This window comes from Mercenaria mercenaria, chromosome 2 (assembly GCF_021730395.1).
Source record: "Mercenaria mercenaria strain notata chromosome 2, MADL_Memer_1, whole genome shotgun sequence".
In the NCBI taxonomy this organism is placed as follows: Eukaryota; Metazoa; Mollusca; class Bivalvia; order Venerida; family Veneridae; genus Mercenaria; species Mercenaria mercenaria.
Genome location: NC_069362.1, coordinates 102,307,786 through 102,323,029, shown reverse-complemented (window position 1 = coordinate 102,323,029; position 15,244 = coordinate 102,307,786). Strand labels below are relative to the sequence as shown.

At 33.9% G+C, this 15,244-nt stretch overlaps 1 long non-coding RNA gene across 2 annotated transcripts in view; it reads left to right on the top strand.

Moving 5' to 3' along the window:
- Window positions 1-14,728, top strand: part of LOC123564745 (uncharacterized) — a 30,170-nt gene extending 15,442 nt beyond the window's left edge. For both annotated transcript variants that reach the window (XR_006689033.2, XR_006689032.2), the window contains exons 2-3: window positions 9,259-9,393; window positions 10,826-14,728. This is a non-coding gene — a long non-coding RNA (uncharacterized LOC123564745). The remainder of the gene's footprint in view (window positions 1-9,258; window positions 9,394-10,825) is intronic.
- Window positions 14,729-15,244: the final 516 nt, after the last annotated feature.

Genomic DNA, 15,244 nt, shown 5'->3' with positions numbered 1-15,244 from the left:
ATGAGTTCTGTACATCGTCTCATATACACGGTTTGATGTCAATATCTTGTATGCTCTGGACATGAAATATGACAGACAGATTTGACCATGCTGTGACATTGACCTTTGACGGACCGACGGACCGACCTGGTGTGGGGGATGTGATTTGTTTACAGCCCTCGAATCATCTCATCTCTAGCCATCTGTTATTTCTAAATCAATACCTTGAATGAATATTAAGTTATGCTCTGGATACTAAATATGACAGACAGATTTGATGTTGTTGTGACCTTGACCTTTGACCTATAGACTCATATGGTTTATGCGCTCTGCACATTGTCTTATATCCACTTACCTACATGCAAGATTAAAGTCAATGGATTGAATAGTTATAAAGTTTTGCTCCGGACACAAAATATGATGGACAAGTTTGACCGTTGAGCTCCATTTTTGAACTTGACTTTTGATCTACCGACATTGTCTATGTACTCTGCACGTCGTTTCATCGCCAACAACTATATGCCAAGTTCAGTCAATAGCTTGAAGAATTATTACGTTATGCTCCGGACAAGAAATATGACGGACAGATGGGCAGATGCATGCGCCATCACATCTTACGTTTTTTTTTTTTTCAAAAACGTGCGAATAATTAGTACTTAACATCTTTTAACACCGATATATGATACAGAGCTTTTGGAAAAATTCTTAAATATAATTATATTTCATGCAGATTATTTTTTAAGTTACTTGTCAAACATATATATAGCTCCCTTTTAACTTTCTTTGTATCTTGACGAATAAAATGTCTGCATCATCGCAAGATTATCAACATAAAAGGCGGATAGATAGATAAAATTGAAGATGGTAATGAAATGTAAACAACAACAAAGATAAGAATATGTGTGTGTGTGGGAGGGGGGGGGGGGGGGAATTTGGTTGTTTATGTTGTAAATTAAGGACAATGCCAAGGTTACGTGTGATCTCTGGTAAAATTGCTTGACTGCATTTCTCATAGTATCGTATTAAATGTAGGAATACGATTACATTCTCGAGAGAGACTTTATCAACATCATCTCCGAGATATTAATCCTATACATTCAATTGCACTTCAGCCGAATTCCACATAAGCCGATGATATGGGTCATGACATCCGTTGCATTTTTCATTACTTATCATTGAGATACTCTGCTATCATATTTTTTGGTTGCAAAGGAACTTCTTGCAAACTTTATTTCAGATCTTTCTATACTATTGTCATTAACATTAATCTGAGCAATAGTCTAATAGTAACTCATAACACTCAGTTCATTAAGACTACTGATTTTCATACGAAGTTGTATCAAATAATATTTTAACAGGGCAGTACATTTATTCAGTTAATAAAATTAAACACCCGTACACCAATGCGATCTGTTTTCACTATTCTTGGCTAAAGGTATCTCTTAGATACTTGAGTAGGTCGCTATTCTTTTCTGCTCGCTAGAGGTTAGTAGGCGGGTCGGTGGTCTAGTAACACGCTTGACAGTCAATTCAGAGGTCTGGGATTCGAATCCCGGTCCAGGCACTGGAAATTCCTGAGAGCTCTAAGGTGTCTCCCACCTAACTAAGAGGCCTGTACTGGTTCTTCCCAGGAAAGACGGCTTCGCGTGTATCGATGCTATACAATGGACACGTCAAAAAACCAGACTGTCTATTCGCAAAAAGCTAGGCTAAGTTAGCCGGACAGGCCTGTATCTAAAAGGAGTTCTCTCTATCTGTTCTGGGGGCTTTTTTTTCACTCTGTCCCTCTGGTCGGATCGCTCTGTGTCTGTACTAGTAGATGATGAATTTCGCCCCCCCCCCCCCCCCACCTCCCCTCCACCCCCTCCCCAAGCCACCAGCTAGTAATTGATCTAATAATACATTAAGAAACGAATTCCACTAACCATGTTCGCTTTTCTATTACTTTCGTTTCGTTTAAGTAAATATATCATTATATATTGTAAATGGTACAATGGGCCATATGATCTATGAATGCGGTAATCTTCACTTAAGTGTTAACAGATACAAAGTTTTGCGTGGCAGTAATGATAGTGTTATTTTATCCGAAACTTAGTTACATTTCAGGTAATCTTTTGTAAGTAACGAGTGTCATAAAATAAGAGATGTAACACACCACCTAGCAAAACAAAAGCAGGCTCAGTTTGAGTGTGTTCAAGTCACCTCTAACGCCACCCCTCCCGTACCACCCCTAGGTTAACTTATCATCCGCCTAACCGAGTGTTGTTCATTACACAGATGACAGATGATGTAATTGAATGTACCTCTTAATTCAAAACGGCCCAAAAAGAAGAGAAAAAATTAGGCTTATACAAGGCTGTTAACTTTAATACCTGTATTATGAATGTCAAAGTATAGACCCGTGATTGACTACTAGTAGATTGGGATCTTCGACGTAAGAATACTTTAACCCGTTTAGGGATACAAAACTAGTAGTGGCAATGGTATTTGTTGGTTATGTGCAGGCATGAAACAAATTGACCGATCTTTTAAACAAAGGCTCACTTATCAAAGTTTGTAAAGAACATTTAACGGTGAGAAAGAAATTTTAAATAACACCGAATCATAGAAAAAAGTTGTTTTATATGAAAATTGCACAGCATATGAAATATATATGTATACTACTCTAAAACATAATTATCGATATGTATATTGAATTCCGGAAAAGGACTGCATTAAGGGGCCTCACTTCCGGGCAGTACAATGCATGTAAAGCTCACCATTTTCAAAAACCTATTACATATTTTCATTTTGATGTATTTGCAATAATGTCCCAGAGCTGAAACTTCTCATTACAGGTAGAACGTAGTTTTCAGCAATTGTTTAATTATATTACTTTACAATTTGAAATGACATTCATATTTCAAGGAGGACAACATTTTGAGAATAATTTAAGTATCAAGTCGTTCGGGACAGTACGGCGAATATATAATGGATAAGAAGATGTTGTTTGTTTACCATATATGCCTGTGTTTTGATGACATACTTGTACTCCTAAACCTTACAATTTAGAATAAAGTAGCATGGCTTAGGACGTACGTCTAGCGTTTAAAAGCTAAACAAATTGAAATATGTATAATAAATAAGTCCACTGATTGAGTATTATAAAACGACATTTTGGTCTTTTCAGTAAATGACAGCTTTATCCTACTTTGATGTTTCCAAAATTCATAAAATAACCTTGCATATGAGCACAGAAAGTAATTTCTCATGAACAAAGCTAAATGTTAAACGTGTATTCTAAATTTAAATAATTTTTACTAACATTGACCTTTATGGTTATAATAACTAATTTGTAAGATTCGTGAAGCATAAAGAGTAAATTCTTATAATGTTATATTCCAGAATTGATAAATTAACACCTCGTTATTGTTCTGTATAAGATCAACGTTTGGAGAGGGGCAATATAGGGCAACATAGTTAAGGTAGTATATTCTTTTCCCAATGACACTGCGTACTATTTAACAAACGTTTAGACATATAATTTGACTTATCAAATAATATTATATTTCAACTATTTTACACAATTGCCATAGTTTCAAAGATAATCCTGGTTTCCGGAAAAATATTTTATAACCATTGTCAATAAATCGATAAAACGGCAGAACTGGTCACTTTCAGGCCGCAATTCCATTAACGAGGGAGATTACGTTGGCATTTATAATTAGCATTCTTGTCTCAAACGAGACGCAGAGACTTAGCATTATCTGAATTAGGTCATTGGGACATGAAGAGACAAGCAAAAATGAGGTAAAATGATTATAGAGCCAGTTCCTGGAGTACAATTAAGTAGACTAACATCTATTGTTTGCCCATAAACTGACCTTTCAAAATTAGACAGGGCCAAGTTTTCCATATTTTTAACAACAACTTTGTTACTTATACAGTAATATAAAATATGATATCAACAACTCTTTCCATTGTCTCTAACGACACACTATTTTTTGAAAATCTGTATAAATCTAAATTTATTGTAACGATTTATGAATTATCAGTTTTCACACAAATCGGCACTGCCGCTTGGAAACATAGATACATCGAAATCCGTCCATAAGCAATACGTAGAACAGAGATCATTACAATTATCATAATATACATGTTAGAGTCAATTCTATCAAAGACGAAATGCTTAGTTTGACATACCATACTGATCTTCAATATATAGCATATTACAAAGACCAGTGAATCCTGAAAATGAAATTCAACTAAATATTTCTTTCTTTAGTCATATTGCTTGAAAATCTAGGTATATTTGAACCAGTCGAAATCATTCAAGGCAGTCAATGAACCTGTAATACAGAGTTCTATGTTTAATTGTATATCAATCGGGACGTTATTTGGAACAATCTTCATTAAGACGAAAAAAGACATATTAGCAAATATGTTCTTGATATAAAGTATTCGAGAATGTTTAAACATGAATCCAGAATCCAGTTAAACATGTTTAAACATATATCAGTTGTTTTTTATTGAAGGCTTTCAAGCATGAAAATACGGATATATTATCTTGACATTGTTCAATTTATACAAAAAGTTGGCCAATTGTAGACAGTAACACATTTTCTGGAGATATATTTTATTGTGTATTTGAGCCGTGCCATGGGAAAACCAACATAGTGGGTGTGCGACCAGCATGGATCCAGACCAGCCTGCGCATCCGCGCAGTCTGGTCAGGATCCATGCTGTTCGCTAACAGTTTCTTCAATTCCAATAGGCTTTAAAAGTGAACAGCATGGAGCCTGACCAGACTGCGCGGATGCGCAGGCTGGTCTGGATCCATGCTGGTCACACACCCACTATGTTGGTTTTCCCATGGCACGGCTCATTTGTTTTTAGATTGGATATATACCCTTATAACAAATGACCTGTTGATGTTAAAATTTAGGTAGACATCACTTAAATTACATTCATCCCTCTATCGTTCTATCGTGTGTTTTGTTGCAAATATAAGTAGAATATTCATAGAAAAGAATAAATTATGATATCTGTATAAAGATAGGAAATTTTTATACTTATTCAAATGTGTTGCCTTAACATATATACATATGATATATATCCTTACTATACCTGGTATTCATTCCGTAAAGTAGATAGTTTTATAGATAATGACAGATATCAGGAAATATTAGCTGACGCCTTCACAAATCTTTACAAAACTGAATTCATCGTATAAATAACATGTTATACAATTACATTTACCAGAGTGTCTGCTGCTGTTATCATTTCTGCTTTATTCATCAGAGAATTGTAACAGGTACTTACGTGAACTATGACATTATTTAGCAAGATCAACAGATAAGTTTTACATCTTCTCAAGTCTTTATGGATGGTAATTAGAAATTTTTGCATGAAAATGTATCCAAAGTAATATCAATTTTATGGCCCAGCAAGTTTAATACTAGTATTCCTTGTATATCATTCTAGCATTCGGAAAATAATCACTTATTTGCTGTAATATTAACCTAAACTTCCTAAAGATTTTATAACAATCCATCAACTTATAAAGCCATTGAAATGAATATATTTAACTAAAAGTGCTAGCGGATCGTTTTGATTTTTACCATCTCGTGAGAATCAGTAAAGGTAATAGTTGATTAGTTCTACCTATTGCATGACACTTTTTATGTGAAGTTACGGAATCTTATTAGGGCCTACAGTTGGTGAGATGTTTTGTGCTTAGTCGACTTGTCTTTACTCGCCTAGATAAGATGTTTTACACATGTCAATAAAATTTATTGACAAAGATTAAAAGTATAGAGGTAATGCAACTTAACCTTTCGCGATATGCTCGATGTTTTTCCCTTTTCGACTTCACTTTTCTCGATATGCTCGATGTTTTTCACTTTTCGACGTAACTTTTCTCAATATGCTCGATGTTTTTTCTATTTTCGACAAATATTTAATTGAAAAAAAATATACATCGTGATTTTCGAGATAAACATTGTGAGACGGATGGACAGACAGACAGATGGAGAGTAAACCTATTGTAATCTCCATATTTCCATGTATTAACATACCAAATTACATTAACCTAGCCACTATAATTTTTAGTCATCAAAGGATCCATATGGGAAAACTATATTTTGACTATTTCTGTTGCCATAGCAACATGAATTTTAACAAAGTGTTGTTCATAATTTCAATATTGCCCTCTATTCACATACAAAATTACATTGATCTAGCTAGTATCAAAGCTTTGATAGTGTTTGATATATTTAGTCGAGCTAAAAAGGACAATCATATATAACTGAATGGGAGGGAGGAGGGGAAGGGGGCGGGGACGTGTGGAAGTGCTCTTTTGAAATTTCACATGTTCATACTGAAATAGAGCTGGAAAATAAAAAGAATAACTGGGGGAGGGATGTCACCCTGGTGGAGGGGGTGCAGGGTGTCGGGATGCGGGGAACTGTTGTTTTGAAATTTCACATTTTCACATGTTTATATTGAAAATATAGCTGAACAATAGATTTTTTAAGGGGGGGGGGGGGGGGCAGGTCACCTCAGTGTGGGGAGGGGGTTGTGATGTGGGGGTGGGGTGGAAGAGGGTGGAGTGTTGTTGTGTTATTATGAAATTTCACATGTTCATATTAAAATATAGCTGAAAAACAAAATCATAAATGAAACAATATTTCTGTACAGACGAGACCACAATTTAGACAAGTTTTGCCCTTTTAGGGAATATAACTCTCGAGTCGATCATGGGATATGCCTGGTTCAAGAAAGGAACCAAGATCTTTTGGTGGTAAAAGTTATGTGCAAGTTTAGTTAAAATCAACTCACAAACAAGAAGGGTTTTTGTAACAAAAACACATGTCTCCCCCAGCCTCCATGATTTGTTACAGTGACTATTTGTGCCAAGTAATTTGAAAATCCTTTAAGGGGTTTAAACAATACAGCCCGGACACGATTTGTGAAGGACAGACGGACGAACTTACAGGATTTGTGGGGTAATCCCTTATATTACCTATTATCTTCCTTTGATCCTTTTAACCCCACAATACTATTTTTTAACCCCACAATACCAATTTAACCCCAGAATGACCACAACCTCAGAATGTCAAATTCAACAGAAACGCTAACCCCAAATTTACATGTGGGCACGTCGGGACAGACAGACGGATAGACAGACAACTCGGGGAAAACAATATGTCTCCCTAGAATATTTCTGGCGTAGACATAATGAAACCATCACTGTGCAGACAAGACCAATATAGGCAATTTTTGAACCTGACGTGTTTAAATATCACGTGACATGCATAATTATATCGCTTAAAGTAAAAGTTCTCGAGAAAAAGATGTAACAAGTAGAGTAAACTATGTTGAAATACCAAATACATTTATCTTCTTGTTATGTTTCTTGACGACTTCGCTGAAAGATCTAGTTAGACGTGTAGAAGTTAATCGCATTGACAAATATTTCACGCAATTCGATAAAAAAGTATGCGTAATGATTAAAAACAGTTACGTATAATGTATTAATTATCACGCCTTCATCAGATGTTTTTGTTCAAAACGAAAAGACACAAGTTGACTTGACGCGAAACTTTTAGATAAGTGGAGGCCCTGATAAGCTTCCGTATGAAGTCACGTAAATTGTGCAAAGTAAAATTAGAATATAAAAAGTTTTCGAAGAATTCTAGAAAAGTTAAAACAAGTTGATGGATGCAAAAAGTCCGCGTTTATTACGAAATAAGTCGTCGTTTGCATTTAAATATGACCATCCATACATGGGTTTTTACGGTGCCCCTGAAGTGATATGTAACACTCTTTTTTTCCACTTAGGTAATGTGAGACTTTTTTATTTCGTTTAAACGAAATCATTTCGTTTGAACGAAATAACTATTTCGTTTAAACGAAATAACATTTCGTAAAAACGAAATCATTTCGTTTAAACGAAATGATTTTGTTTTAACGAAATAACTATTTCGTTTAAACGAAATCATTTCATTTTTACGAAATAGTTATTTCGTTTTAACGAAATAGTTATTTCGTTTTAACGAAATCATTTCGTTTAAACGAAATAGTTATTTCGTTAAAACGAAATGATTTCGTTTAAACGAAATAAAAAGAGTCTCTCATTACCTAAGTGGAAAAAAAAGTGTGTAACATGTCACTTTAGGGGCACCGTAGGTTTTTGCAAATGCTTTATTTCTTTATATAAAACTGAACTATTTTATTAATTAATCTTATTGTTTATATCTATAGTATTTGAAGGAATAAGGCTTAAATATGCATATGTTCAAATGAAATGCATTTATATTGCAGGTATCATAAGGCGACAGTATTTACTACATTTTACTAACTAGTAACCTCAGCGTCTGTGTAAACATTGCAAATTGATTATAACATAATTTTTATGCGATTAGTACATCTAATTAGATTTGTCTGAATTATAGCGTTATGAGACAAATTTACTGAAAACAAGACAGCGTCATGTCTCCTAATAATCAATTCACAAAAGGTTGCTTAAAATGCCTTCTACAAGCTAGAATTTCAAAAAAACATAATTTCATTTTACAGTCATGAATTCATCAATGCATTACAAAATTTACTTTAACGACCTTGAGTGTGTTTCAGCTGGCCAAGGTGTTTTTACACTCTTGCCATTTCTGTCGTTCATAGAGCTGTGACGAGTTTCAATATTGCTCTGTCAGCAAAAATAATGGTACTGGAGTGGTCAGAGAAGCATGTCCATCTTTTTTCACACATTTTGCTAACAATAATACTCTGATGAAGCCATATATTTAGGAGAAACCTTGTATGAATTTGATATTGTTTGTTGGGATTGTCGGAGGATGTCATTATTTCATACCTGTCTGTCTAAGACTATAAAAACGTATAATTTCTTATGTAAGTGTAAAAGGGCCGCGCCATGAGAAAACCAAATAGTGCATTTGCGACCAGCATGGGTCCAGACCAGCCTGCGCATCCGCGCATTTGGAACAATTGTTTTGAAATTAATTTGTAATAAATCGTTAGCGAACCCTGACCAGATTGCGCGGATGCGCAGGCTGGTCTGGATCCATGCCGGTCGCAAACGCACTATGTTGGTTTTCTCATGGCGCGGCTCAAATGTCATTCGGTATTGTTTAAATCTACGTTGTATATTGCAGCTTTGCTATGTATTCCAAATCTGCACATGAACCAAGTTTGTAAATTAACATTATAAATTTAACAAAACTTTTAAGTAGTAGGCTGTTCATCATGTCCACCGAATTTGTTTGTTTTGTTTCTTTTCAGTTGAGTGCCTTATGTGTGTCCGGTGTTCGTCTCTGTTTCAACGCCAATGCATCAGTGGCCATCTGGCGCCAAGTAATTGCTCAATAACAACAAAATACTGTACAAAATACGTGGGAACTGTAAAACTGACTGGAGGTAAAATATTTTGTTTCCAGTATATAGTTAGTTTAGCACTTTAAGATTAAACTTACGATCTCCACATCAATATTCACCTATCCATTAAAAAACCTTAACTTCATTACTTATAATGCCATTTTTGCGTTACTGGGTGATCAATCTGTTGTCAATATTTTAGTGTATCTATAACTATATCAATTATGTAAAACGTACGACTTGTATTTACAAGTAAATACGAACAGACACATAACAAATTTCTATTTGTACATTTTTACTTTGTTGAAATTAAATTTCGTATTATATAATAACTATGTGTTCGGAATGTTTCTTTTCATTAATAACCATGACACCGTAGTAGTTCATTGACAAACTGAAAAATAAATTAAAAGTAAAATAAAAAGCAAGCATAGAGGATTCTCCATTCTCAAATAAAATTGTAGATACCGATAATTATTTGATTTACTTACACTTTTAAAAACGTTCCATTACGCCTTTCGATCAATAAATCACGTAAGTGCGAGAATCTAGCCCACGTCAACAAATATTACGTCATGTCATTCTACAGGTGAGCTTGTTAAAATAGTTCTAATTTAAAATATAAGCCGAAACTTGACAGTTAAGTTTGTTTTGTGTTAGAACACGGGGCTATATGATAATAGTGTGTAAACAAAAATGTCGTCTTTACGTTGCAAATCCGTACTAAATAATGTGTTCGAATCTAAAATATAATTATTACGTTATTATTTAATTAAGAAAAAATATTTATCCCCAACAGTGATTTGTCGTTTAATAAAATCATTGTTTGGAGTTAAGATGCGAAGGAATTATATCACGAGGGCGCAGCCCGAGTGATATAATAATACGCATTTAAACGACAATGATTTTATTCACACGCAAATCGCAGTTTGAGATATATTATTTCGATTAAAACATGTTATCAAGGATTATTATGTACGTCCTTGCTGATATCCAGCAAATATTTGCCTGATTTCTGTTGATTTCTTTTCCAGCGCGCCGCTCTGCCGTATAACACAATGACGTAATAATTGTGACGTCTGAAAAAATAAATTGTTGAATAAAAACACACAGTTTCCAGCTTTCTTTGTTTAACTCGGAAAACAAATCGGGACGTGTTAGAATACAACTTACTACACGACAGTATATAACAAAAGTATCATAGATTACATGAAATGTATTACACTCAGCTCTTGCGCACCTAGGATGATGTGTCTAGCAAATCTACTCGAACCGGATACAACTTCCTAGATCAAGCTTAATGTCTATTCCATATTCCTTTTCTGTACTGCCTTAGAAATATGCATATATTTCCATGTTTAAAGTAGAGGTTCGTCAGAAACTTAACATATCGTTATCAGATTAATACATTCAAGTGAAACAAAGTTATATAAATGCCACTAATATTCAGTTAAAACATATTACACTTTTGCAGATAAGTTTGTGTCTAGAGACTGTTCAGACGAAATGGAAAAGCCTGGATGTCGCGAAACGGTGATCCACGACAAGGAAGTAAAAATTTGCTACTCAGCATGCCAGACAGATGGCTGCAACACAGGGTCATTCAGCTCATCAAATTATTTGATTGTATATGTCATATCAGCACTTTGTCTAGCATACAATTCCCTTTAGTAATGATAGTTTTTATGGCTCATTTAAACATTGTTTTTGTTGAATTTTATCTGTGCGTGTAAATAAGTTTAAGTACCTGTTTGAGCAATGAATTTTATTTTAATTTTTATATTGAATGTTATCTGTCATGACGTGTACATAACTATATTACGTTCACATTATGCATTGTATATGCACTAGCAGCCGTTGCTTTGAATGGTACTGCCCCTTTCCGATAACACTGTAAAATATGAACACGTTGAAACAAATGGCAAACTGTGTCAATGAATTTATGTGCTTGTCTTTTCGCATTTTGTTTTCATTTGAAATGTTATTTACAACAGTTGCTTGAATGTTTTATATATAACAGCTTCAGTCAAAATAGAAGCTTAGTTAACTGTAGTATATAAACTACCAGCAGAGTACTGATGATTAAGTCTGTTGGCAGCTTCTGTCAAAACAGAGGTTTAGTAAATAGTAGTATATACACTACCAGTAGATTTTTGTCTGTTTACGAGATAGAAGTTGCAAGTTTCTCCGTAGGTAATATATTTCCCTTCGCACATTCTTGTCAATCATCAAAATAACACGACTGTGTTATACTACTGCATAGTACTGAAAGCGTAAGTTTGTGTCACTATCAGTTCCGTGAACAGTAAATTTAAAATACACCATACGATTTCTTAATGTTGGTCGTACTACCTTTGGGTCGCCCCCTTCACCATATCAAATGGTTTCAGTGCTTGCCCGTTTAAATCTAAAGTACAAGACGTTATACTTTAATGTGTGTGCCACAGTTTGAGTTTTTCCTGCTTTACATAGTCGGTGTTAATTTGTCTGCTACATACACCTAATGTCTTGTCAGATACACAAGCCATCAACTGCCGTGAGCTTTCATTAATAAAAGCGTTTTTATAGGAATTATGTACATATAAGTTTTGTGTAGTTTGTCTATTTTTGTAAAATGACTTCAGCGCGCTCACCCTTTCACTTATCATCATGTTGTTTAAATGGACTCGGACTTGTTAGTATGTTTGCTGTCCCTTTTGGGATCATGGATTACATTATCTTTACTACAATAAAATTCCACTTAAGCAGGTGCTAGGGGGCGTGAGGGATGTTGCACATTTCATTACCTCTTGAAGAGCTCAGACAAACCTACTCTTATTTTTAAGAGTATTCTGTCCTAGAGTAAATGCGACGTTATTTATACACACAAACTATATTACAATCAAAATCTTGGCATTGGTGTTTGATTGGTAAATATAATTTAGCCGAATAGAAGATCTACAGAACCAAACAAACCGATGCTGTTACTTCGGTTTTATTCAGTCTTATTCAGTTTGTTCACAAGAGATTACGTGTAGTGCAAAACAAACATTCATAATCTTCTGCAGAACCAAACATCTTTGGTTTTATTCAGTTTTATTCAGTCTGTTGCAAAAGATATACCCTATCTTCTTTGTCATTTATAGAACACTTTTGCATAAAAATATGCCATACTGTTTTTCACAGTTTACCATGAACAGTACTACAACTATCAAGTAAATTCTTAACACTATTTCTCTTTGAAACAAGATAATGTTTTTTCGAAAAGACTGTTCCATAATTACTTATGTGTGTTTACGAAAACAGGTAATGTATTTGTACATCAGCTATAACTTGGCTAATACCATGTTTAAAACTGTCGTCCTTTACTGGCTTTTTTACTTGGATTAAGACCCTCTGTCTAAATTTTAAATACTTTTTAATGTGTGTCAGTAAGGTTGTAGATTTTTAATACAATCGGTATAGAAGCATACCAATTTTTGTGAAATACAATTATTAAACATAGATAGTTTTAAAATGTAGTACTGAACATATGCATTCGTAAATAGTAAATGTATTAGTTGATCGCTTAGCCAAGAAAAATTACTAGGCTTTATAGGCTTTGTATGGTATCTTTATAGAAGTAGATGCTTTGTAAATGCTATTTTCTTTCGTTTTAGATTTAAGCACTATATCTTGTTTATTGTATTATATAGTGATGAAACTTACAAACACGAATGACTTATTGCCTTATTATAATTGTGACTTAATGTATATGTGCTTTACGATTGATCATGTTTGATCATGTTAACTATAAAATGGAGTAGATATGTTAAGAACAACTATAAGCTTTTGGCTGTTTGACTTAATTTGCCTAATATTCTATAGTAACCAAATAAAAGTTTCAATAGCCAGATGTGAAGGAACCAAGACGTCAGCTAGTTTTGACTGCAAGTTTCATACAGTGGAATATAGTTCTAAAGACCCGGAATACTTAGCATACAACGTGTCGCCAATGGTTTGTGATCTTCTAGCGAAGCAAAGATGTACTTCCAAAATTGTCAATATACATTTACTGATCAAATAGAATAAGCAAGTGTGGTGCTAAACTGCGGTAAACTGTTAACATGATCGACAGTTTTGTTTCCGAATGATGACAATTTAGTCGAACGATTACAAATAATTATCAGTTTAAGCATCAATTAAATTTCAGTGTGACAACGGTGATATAGTGTGCTATACTCGGCTTGACTTGATTTCGTGGCAATAACGTGCCTGTTCACTAGAGCCCATCTGATGAGATTAGCGAATATCTAAAGTGAAATATGGGAAATGGATATATTTGATTTTAGCAGTCATTCATTAAATAATACGATGTGAAATCTGTTAAAAGGAGTAATCAAATTTGTACTCCCAAACAACGGTTTTTTGATTATACAAGCGTAGTAATTTCTTTTCTGAGCCTAAAATTTAATATAATGGCTCTTAGGGAGTGTTATATAGACTAATGAGAAAAAAATCAATCTTTCTCTTCGTTACATAAGGTAGAATATTTAGAATGCATGATTTTAGTTAAAGTAAGCTTTTGTGCCGTAGCCATCATTCAAAGAATATCATTATCCGCTTATTTTAGACTTGGTCTGTTTATAACGGAGGATGTTACGAATGTGGGCAACAGTCATTACAAAGATGCATTCAGTAAGTTGCACAGTAATTGCTTCTAACTAGTGTTCAGTTAAGTATTTATGACTCGAATTAAATTGTATCGACATAGAATTGATGCTTGCGAGTTAAGTACGGTATCTGTACGATACATTGATTTGTTTTCATATGCACACTGTGCAGGAACGCGGTCGAATATTGGTTATTAGAGAAGGTTTTTTCCGATATTTTACTCTTTGGCCCATTCTTTGCTTAAAAAAGATTTTTTTTTTTATTTTAAGCATAAGAAAATACAATTTATAGGCTGTATTTTTAGAATATCTTGATTACTTTTGAATTTATCGCTTTAAAACGATCGTGATAAGGGTTTTTATATTGTGATTCCAGCCATATAGGACACTAAACTGTTGATGTATTGTTGTAGATTTTTAAGTTTAGCATATAAACAATGTTTCCGTATACAATTCCAAAACATAGAAAAAATATTTTTAAAAAAATATGTGGAGCTTTGCATCGGTAAAAGTACGTATCGACCATGGAGTGTTGATATTATTCAAATTACCATAAAAAATGATTAAACATCCCACCATAGAGACCCGTTTAGAGTGATATACATAACTTAGATCTGAAATCTGCAAATTAAAGCCACAAAAGATACTGTTACGAATTATGTAGAACAAACATTAAGTACAGTACTGTAGTTCATTTGATGATGTGTAACTTGAAATGTGCAAAAGAATAAAATATGAGAAACTTCCTTTTTGCCAATGTTCTTATCTTCTAACTGACCTTCTACCTACCATGCATTATTACTATTGAAGATGGTAGCAAGGAAATATCCTATTTTAATTGTAACATTTTTTGTGTGTGTAAATATGTTAACAAAAAGGTGAATGTTTATAAAAGTTAGAATACAGTGGAATCCACAAAGCGGACTATCAGGTAATGATATATTACAGGGTTTAAGAGCCATTTTATCCGCACACAAATTAGTCTCAGGTAAAAATGTGTATTTAATATGATAACAAAGTTAGAAATATTCTATTAATTATCAAAGATAAATATTTAACGAACGTTATCCACTTGCAGATGACAGTTGAACATAACTCGTATGTTATGTCTAGATGGTTTTGACATAACTCTTACGTTATGTCTAAATGGTTTTAACATAACTCTTACGTTATGTTGAGATGGTTTTAACATAACTCTTACGTTATGTCTACATGGTTTTAACATAACTCTTACGTTATGTCGAGATGGTTTAAACATAACT